Genomic DNA, 9,601 nt, shown 5'->3' on the forward strand with positions numbered 1-9,601 from the left:
CCCCCCCGCCCCCAAATCATCAATCAGCCAGGACTGATCTGGCTATGGCAGTAAAATTACTGTGAAAGTTCAGCCCTGCGTCCAGCCTCTGCACCTGGTCCTCTGGCCACCTGCACATCACTGCGCACTTCCTACTGCCCACACCTCCCCCGAGAGAAGGAAACCTTGGGAACTGCACTGGAATCCAGCATTGTGCTTACTGCACTGCCTCCACTGCCAGTAACCCGGAAGCCTTTGCTCCGCCTCACTACCCTACCTAGTGCCTAGAAGCAACATTCAGAAGGAGGAAAACTGCCTTTTGCCTCCTCTCCTTAGAGCCCCAGAGTCCCTCTGCGTTTTGCTTCAAAAACAGTGCAGACATCTCAATGCGGCTTAAATGTAGTGACATTCTTGATGTGGCCCTTGTCCCTGCTCCTACCGCTCCCATTCTACAGCCTGGGCTACAAGAAGTCATCTTAGCATGTGTTGGCCCGTCCTCCTGCATCCCTCAGCATCCATCTAATCCATCTACCTGAAAACTTTCTCCTTCCTAATGCATGAAGGAGGAGTGTGGAAGACACAAACATGGAGAGCAACTCATAGAACACAAGCTCAAGTACACAACACAGTACTGTGAAGTATGCACTAGCTCAAGAACATTTGTTTTAGTACTTGAACAGTATGAGTACCTTTTTCTGTTATTTGTGCCGCTATGTTTAGATTACAATATAAAATATAACTACGTCTCCCTATGCGTTCCTCTCTGATCCATTCCCTTCCTCATAGAGGTGTTCCTAAGTCAACCCTGCAGTGATGAAAGGCAGGGGAGGAACAGGAACTGGTAGTCTCCAATGCCCGTCTGTCTCTGTCCCCTTGTCTTTCACTGAAGTGGAGAATTGTTTTGCCTCTTTGGTCCCTGCCCCACAAAATCCACAGGCTGGTTCACAACGGGTGATGTTTTGGCTTCAGAGTGCATGTGAGTGAAGAAACCTGCCTGCTGGCGCTTCTTACATGTTTCTAGAATTTGAATTGTGCACTGATACAGAAAAAATGAACCTCTATAAACTAAGCTGGTCAAGTGGCTGAAATCTGAGGATCCTGGTTTGAAGCCAGCCTGGGCAAGAAAATCCTTGAGACTCTTATCTCCAACAAGCACCCCCAAAGAGCCTGATGTGGAATTGTGGATCAGGTGAAAGTGTGCTGGCCTTGATTTAAAAAAAAGTTCAAAACAAAACAAAAAAAAAAACCTCGTTTCCATATCTTGGAGTTCATTTCGCTTAGCATCATCTTTTTTTTTTTTTTTTTTTCCAGTCCTGGGTCTTGGACTCAGGGCCTGAGCACTGTCCCTGGCTTCTTTTTGCTCAAGGCTAGCATTCTGCCACTTGAGTCACAGCGCCACTTCTGGCCATTTTCTGTATATGTGGTGCTGGGGAATCGAACCCAGGGCTTCAAGTATACGAAGCAAGCACTCTTGCCACTAGGCCATAACCCCAGCCCGGAAACGAGTTTGTTTATTGTTGTTATTTTTAATGTACTATGTGAAATTATTTCTTTTTTTTTCTTTCCTATGGTTTATCCCATTGTCACTGTATTTGTTTTTTGATACCCTGGGTATTGTATATATGTTTATCTGAATTAGGGAAGGGAAGAGGAACAACAAAATGTGAGACAAAGGACAAAGGGTGAAGCAATGCAACAGTAAAATTCACAAGATATTATGTTGGAAATTAAACAACTTGCGGGGATGGGGGAGGGAATGTGGGAGAAAATGAAGGAGGGGATAACAAGTTTGACAAGAAATGTACTCACTATTATGTATGTAACTTTAACCCCTCTGTACATCACCTTGACAATAAAATTAAATTAAAAAAAAATTCAGGGAGCCCACCTAGAACCTGAATTCAACCCTCAGGATTCCCACACAAATAAACACACACACACACACACACACACACACACACACACACACACACACGATGGCCTTTGTATTGATTTTCAGAGATTTTTTTCTTAGGGTCTTGTACGGTCCCTTCCAGGCAAGGCTCCTGCTCCAACTCTGCTTGGTAAGCAAGAAGCCTCAGTGCAAGTGTTTGATTGTTTCCCCATGGCTTCTGGGATGTTTTTCTCTCTGGGAACCAATTCACCTTCCAAGGTGTGCTTCATATTCACCTGGCACCTTCTTCCTCACAGTGTTATGTGCTGTGCAGGAAAGGGGCTGTGCAGGGGGGTGCTGAAGATGCCCCAGAAGCCTTGGCTTCTTCTCTTTGCTCACCTGGTTCAAGTTTCTTTCTTTCCTTTGTTCTTTCTAGCCTTGGGGTCCTTATCTGTACAAAGGAGTTAACTATTAGCTCAGAATGTGACAATTTGTTGTTGCTGTTCCTTTGGGGTGCCTGCCTCCTATTCCATGCTCCACACAATAGACTCCTTTCCTTCATCTTCCTCTGTCCTCACAGGGTGCTTGCTAAGCTGGTTTTTGAAGGTCAGTGGCTTTCTTTCTGCTACCCAGAAGGCTTTTCAGTTTCCATCTAATCAGGAACCCAGTGTCAGTCTGTTCTTCTGGGTTCCACCCTGAGAATGGGTGCACTTCACTGCTATGACTAGGGATTCTGCAGCCTGAAGGTCCTCAGCTCTCTGAGTATTTTCTACCATTCTCCCACCCACCACACCCTATGAGGCACTGATTTCTTGTCCTGGGGCTGGCGTCTGTGGCTATTGCCAATCATCACCTGAGAGCTCGTTATCTATTCTGAATTCAAGAAAAACCCCAAAGCAGGGAGGGCACTCTGTGGGTGAAATGGCATTTAGCGTCAGGACTGAGATGTCTCTCAATCCTGGGACCTCTCTTGGGAACCCGTTTGGGTCTAACTACTGGAAGAACACATTCCATCCAGTTGCAGGCTGAGCTTTCAGTGTAGCAAGTGTGTTTGGATGGCCCCAAGTCATCTCGGGAACATTATTTTCCACATCCACAACAGTGTGGGGACACATTCAGGGCTTCCTGATGGGCAAGTCGCCGATCTTTGGTACCATGGGTTGGTTGCTGAGCAACTGAAGTTTCCTCTCTGTTTAACACTTGTCAGATGCATTCTCCTTCGAGTTGGTAAAGTCTTGTAAAGTCATGGTGATAAAGCTTGGCAATTCTTACCATGCACATGCAGTGATCACAAAGCTCCAAGGAGTTCATGGGGAACAACAAAGGGCTGAGGTTCCAGGGCTTCCTGCTCCTCAGAGTGCTTCTCAGTTAGACCATTTTAGTGGCTTGTCTCCATAGGTCTGCCAGTGCTATCCACCCATCTAAACAAAGTGCCGTATCTTCTCCTAATTCTTTTTAAAAAATTATTGAACTGTGATGTACAGACAGCTTAGCATTACATAAGTCAGGTATTGGGTACATTTATTTTTGAACAGTGTCACCCTTCCCTCATTCTCTCCCGGTGTTTCCCCTCTGGATTTCCCTCCCCACCTAAATTGGATAGTTTATTTCTAACATAGTGTGTAGTGGTTTTCACTGCTGAAAATTCATCAACTTCAGAAATTACGTGGCCATAGTTTATCAGAGAGGCAGTGTTTCAGTGTTTATTGTTAGGTTTTTAAAGTAGGTAGCTGGTAAAAGAGAACGCCACGTGGTATTCAGGCAAGAGAGAAAGTTTATTACTGAACTGCTGGCCTGTGGCCAAGATGATCCATGGCCGGAGAGAAGGGAGAGAGAGAGAAGGGAGAGAGAGAGAAGGGAGAGAGAGCGCGACCACCACCGGCCCTGCCTTATATCTAGGGCAGGGGTAAGGGTGTGGCCAGGTGAATTAGGATGTGACCTCAGGGAAAGGGGAGGTACCTGCCTCCAGGTCTGCAGGTTACCCAGGTAACTGGGTGGAGACTTAATGAGGTGGGGGCCAGCTACATGGAGCCCTCAGAGAGAGGACCTAACATTGATTTGTTTCTTTCTCTCAATTTTTATACCTTCTTGCAATTGTTGAGTGCCTCTTTCAAAACTCTAAGGATTTTTAAGTGACAAATTTAACTCTTCGTGTCACATTTGCTTGGTTTCTTTCCATGGGGTGCAGTAGCATGCCTGCCCTTCCTTTCCATTGATTCCCCCCATCCCTCTACCCTCCCTTCATTTCCATCCTCTTGTGGAAACCCAAGCAAATGCCATGCACTTGAAAAGTGTGCAGGCTGAACCCCTTCAGTGAATCTCTAATGTTGTGACCTGAGGTCCCCATTTCTTCACGGAGTGCTGGCTGGCTCACTAGATGGGGGTGAGTCCCACCAGCAAGTTTGAGTCATCTATTTTCTGTCTTCCTGGAAAATTGAAAGTCTGCTGCTTGTGAGCTTAATTTTGTTTGATGTTTGCACCAAACACACTGCCCTTTCCTCTCACTCACCTGCAAGGGCTGAGAATGGAAATCAGGGATGGGAATCTGCTCTGTTGTTCTAACTCAATGCTGCTCCCCTGGCTAGGCCCACTGACTCTACTCCTTTCCCTCTGTGGGAGGGGGGCTGGACCTTCTCAAATATCTTTAGCTCAGTCTCCAGCCCAGAATCTTATCCTAAATATGAAATGCCACCCTCACACACACACACACCCCACAATCCCAGCCTGTTTCTGGCAGCAGGCAGGGCAAAAGACTTGCTCAAACAATAGCTTCCTGGAGCCAGCCAGACCTGCACCATAAACTGGGGAAAGTCTTTGAACCCTCCAGCTACCTGGGAACCTACCCCCTGCCATGACCTTACTTAAGTCCCTCCATCCCTTTCCCCATTATTCATCCTGTCTCCTCACTCTCCTCAAATGGCCAGGGCAGCCCACTTCAACTTCCCATTAAAATCTATCTGGTCTGTTGAGTTTTCTTTCTGCTGTTTTTTGTTGTTGTTGTTATCCCCTCTGACTCAGTTTCCTAACAGTCAGGCCACTGGTTCTTAACCTTGTTAAGCCTGGAGCTGCCCATGAAATGAATGGTAGTGCAATCTCCATTTTACCTGTGCGGAAACTCTTGTACTGAGAACTCAAACAGCTGGAGCAAGGGCTCTTGCTGAGCAAGTGGCAGAGTCTGGGATGTTATGGCTGTAAGGAATTTTGAAGCACAACTGGGCTGAGTGGCCACCACACTGTTCTGCACTCAGCTTCTGCGTCTTGATTAATCAGAGTCCACAGATGTCACCCTTTAATCCATGCTGCTGATAAAATGCAACAAAGCAAAGATAAAAGTGTGTCCAACAATCCCCTATTCTCACCAACTCCACTGGTCCCAGATGCCTGAAATTACAGAGAAACAAAATTAAATGTTCTTTTGTAACATTTTGTCAATCCAAGGAAACTACATCAGACTATATTGGTATTTTCCTGAGCAGGGTTTTGCTGACAAAGCAGGGAATAATATACTTACATTATTTCTGAAACTTCTCAAATTCCCGGAGCAGGTTAGCACAGTTAGATCCAATTAATTCAATTGTATTAAAGTGTAAAAAATCATCCCTACTAGGCATGCATTGAACTTTATTTCACATTTCTGTTTGTTTTGGAAGCTTGCTTTTTCACCCAACCCTCTTTCATCAATGTCTGTCATTTTCCAGCGTAGTTTCTAGTATTTTTATTTAGATTTGTTGGGTAATTTGCTTATAGTGGATCAACTTTATCTTTCATCTCACGTTTGGAGTTCATGTATTTGTTCATGTGAGTTTTTAATTCTGTCTCACATTTAGAATGTCTTTTTCATTTTATTTTTCCTCTTTTGTAATTTTAGTTGTAGCAATCAATTGAAGCAACTAACTTGGAACTCTTTCTCTTATAAGCACCAAATTTAATACATAAGTCAATTTTTTGGGCTAGAACTTCCCTCCAGAACAAAACAAAAATGTTCATTCCTCCAAATGTCCAAATTGAAAATCTGCCAAAACCAAGCCAGCACTAAACAACAAAAAACACCAACAGAAATCAAAATTAACAAAAAGCACATTTTAGGGGGTCAGTATACTTTTTCGTCTTTGCTTCCTGTTTAATTGTCCTTCAACTGAGTTGCTAAAAATGAACACCCTACCTCATCAAAATATACATTTTTGATTGGCTTTTTAAAATAAAAAATAATTCCTACAGAAAGAGAACTTGAAGGAATTCACGAGTAATTTTCCTGACTTGTTTCGATGTCATATACAGAATATGAAGTTCAGGAAGGCTATTTGCAGCACATGAGGGAGGTTCATCTTCACAGTTTAGCTCTTTCTTCAAAACAGTGTAAAATACCCACTATTCCAAGTAAGGCGAGACACAATCTCCTTGGAGAACTCCATGGGACAGTACAGATGCCTGAGGTATTCTTCACAGAGTGACAGGGCTTGAGTCAAATTGACACAGTTCCCCTGTGTAAAGTACCACCCATCTTGTTTCAGTACCCTCATTGAGAGGGCAAGAAGCAGTCTGAGAAACTCTCATGTGGAATCTTCTTCTGGAGATAGGGAGATTGCTACCGCTGTCAAGTCATTAATCACATAAACTCTCTCCCTTCTTTAGCATACCTCTTCAGTACTAGAATACTGTCCTCTATTAGAATCTGGTAGCAGTCTCCTTTACGATTGTGTTAAATCATCACCACATGTTTTGGCATAAATATATTACACTCATCAATCATCCTTTTGTCAATCTCTACCATAGTGACCATCTTTAGTTTCTGCTTGACTATCTCACATAATATGCCTCCATCTTCACCTCCCAGAATCAGTACATCTTTACCAGTATAATCTTCTTCGCCACTTCCCATGATGACCTGGGTATACGCAAAATCACTCTCTGCCAAATTAACATCCCCAGTAAGAATGAGAATATTTCCAAACTGCTTTGAGTACAGAATTTTAATGTTCTCATAAGCCGAATCTTCATCGTACACCACTTCATCTATGTCATATTCAACCAGGTGCCCATCAGCAGTGGGCCAATATCTATCAATAGCTCCTCCTCGAACTATGGTTGGTAAATGTTGCTCCCAGCCAGAGCTGTTCTGACAGAATTCTTTCATTCATTCTTCTACTTTGTCCAGAAGGCTGTCAATTTTGTCTTTTCCCCGTGCATCGCTGTCGTATTCTGAAGGTTCAGCAACACCACCAATCCATGTGGATTAATTCTCAAGGTGGCAAAGCTGCCATTTTTGTTTGTGTAGGTTCCTAAATAGCCATGGTCCTGACAGATACGCAATGACTCTGCCATTCCTTGCTCCTGGAAAATGGACTGGAGGCCTTTTAAGATAGTCTCACCATCAGCTTTGGTGCTGAGCCTCAAGTCGAGCAGGCTGTGCAGTGCTGCGGCCATAGTGAGGAGAGGCCCTGTCTCGTTGTTGTTTTCTGAGACCAGCATTCTAACTGGTACCTGACACATTTGCTCATTGTCTGGTGCTCTACCAACTGATGAATTTCCATTCCAGAAGTAGAACTCACAGCACCAGTTTTTCCTGTGGATACTGCGCCTTGAACTCCACGCCTCAAGCTGGGTTGTTATTTTTACTTTTTTTGACAGCATACTTGAAGACTCTCTTGGCTTCCTGAGCAGCAGCTAGGATTATAGGTGTGAGCCACCAGCACCCAGTTTTCTTCTAGTATTTTTCCTGTTTTTTTTTTTTATTATCTTCAAATTGTCGTACAATGGGGTTTTATTTTAACATGTGCACTTGTGTATACAATACTTCTTTATCACCATTGCCACTTCTATCTGCTAATATTTTTGTACCTTTCTCTCCTCCTTGTCTTTTCACTCACTAACTAAGCATACATTTGATTCCTTGAGAATTCTCCTGGGTCAGTGCAGAAATGCACAGGTTTCTATTTATGTTTTCAACTCTTTACTGAGGTAAAACTGACATACAACAAAATTGTTATTTATAATGTTAGGAAGTAGATAGGGTTAACATAGCCCTGTCAAAGATTTTGTTCCCAGCTAGTTGCCAGTGCTCATGCCTGTAAGCTTAGCTACTCAAGAAGCTGAGAATTGAGGATTATGGTTCTAATCCAGCATGAGCAGGAAAGTCTGTGAGACTCTTATCTCCAACTAACGACTCAGAAAAAGCCAGAAGTGGAGCTGTGGTTCAAGTGGCAGAGTGCTAGCCTTGAGCACAAAAACTCAGGGACCAGACCCAGACCCTGAGTTCAATCCCCCTGACAGGCACAAAAGAGATTGGTTCATTGAGTTACGTGCCAGTTCGAAGAAGAGGAATGTGTTTGGGAGGGGGGAAATGCAGATTCATCAAATTGGTGCCTAATGACCAAAGGACTGCAGAATATCCCAAGGAGAATGATGAGAGTTTAAACAGAGCTCAAAACCCAGACACTTCTTGGCTTGCTGGTTTCCCATTGCTGTCAATGTTCAATTCCTCTACTGACTGCTTCTGTCTCCACTTACCTCCTGCTTATGTCAGTGCTCTTCCATGTGTTGGGAACTAACTACTTATGAAGTTGAGTCTAACAAAAGGCTTCTTCTGATGAATGTTATATCACTTTTGTAATTACTTTGAAAATGCCATGTGAAACCGTAGCTTCTTTTGCTGATGATCCTCCGTTATCCCCTTCCTGTGGTTGTCCTGGCACTATGACTGTATCTCATCTGAGTACCCTGGATACTGTATATACTGGTTTTTAACCAGGGACAGGAAAGGGAATATCAAAATCGAGAGAAAATGGATAAAAAACCTCCAAAATCAATACTTGCAAAATCATTTGTTGTAAACAAACTGAACAACTCATGGGGGGGGGAGAAATGGGAGTGTGAAGGGGAGAATGAGAGGTGATATAATACATAGTAAAAGATATGTCCCCAGGACCTTACGTAATAAACTGTCACACTCTATACATCACTTTGAAAATGAACGAGTAATTATTTTTAAAAAAAATCCTTAATGCAAAATCTTAAACCCTACCCATAACCTTAAACACAAAAAAAACTGAAAAATATTCCCTAAACTAAAATGAAAAAACCCACAACCTACCCCTAAATCATAACTCTAACCCTATCACTAAACTCCAAAACCAACAATAAACCCTAACACTAGCCAAATTCTAAATGATAAAACCTAACACACAACGGAAATACTAACCCTAATCTTAAGCGAAATCCAAACCCTAAGCCTAACCATAAATCTTAACACTTAATGTGATCCCTAACACCAAACCCTATACCTAACAATGAACACTGCACCTTAACGATAACCCTAACACTAAACCCTAATCCTAAACTTAACACTAAATATTACAGTAACCCTCACCCTAAACCATAACCCTAAAACACACTCTAAACCTAAATCCTAACACTAACCCTAACCCTAAATCCTGAACCCTAACGATAAACCCTAACCATCTACCCTGATGGTAAACCCTAACCCTAACCCTTGACCGTACACTAAACTTAACCCTAAACTCAAACCCTATCCCTACCCCTAATTGTAACCCTAAACCTAACTGTAAACCCTAACCCTAAACATAAACCCAAAGCATAAACCCTAACCCAAACCCTAAATTCTAACCCGAAGCCTAACCCCAAATCCTAACCCCTAACCATAATCCTCACCCTAATCCCTAACCAAACACCCCAGCCTAAATCCTAACCCTAACCCTAAACCTTACCCCTAACCCTCACCCTAACTCAACG

The 9,601-nt window shown here is 43.2% G+C and overlaps 1 pseudogene; it reads right to left on the minus strand.

Moving 5' to 3' along the window:
• Positions 1–6,064: 6,064 nt before the first annotated feature.
• On the minus strand, positions 6,065–7,276 carry LOC125343065 (annotated as a pseudogene).
• Between the last annotated feature and the right edge of the window lie 2,325 nt (positions 7,277–9,601).

Source organism: Perognathus longimembris, chromosome 28 (assembly GCF_023159225.1).
Source record: "Perognathus longimembris pacificus isolate PPM17 chromosome 28, ASM2315922v1, whole genome shotgun sequence".
Lineage (NCBI taxonomy): Eukaryota > Metazoa > Chordata > Mammalia > Rodentia > Heteromyidae > Perognathus > Perognathus longimembris.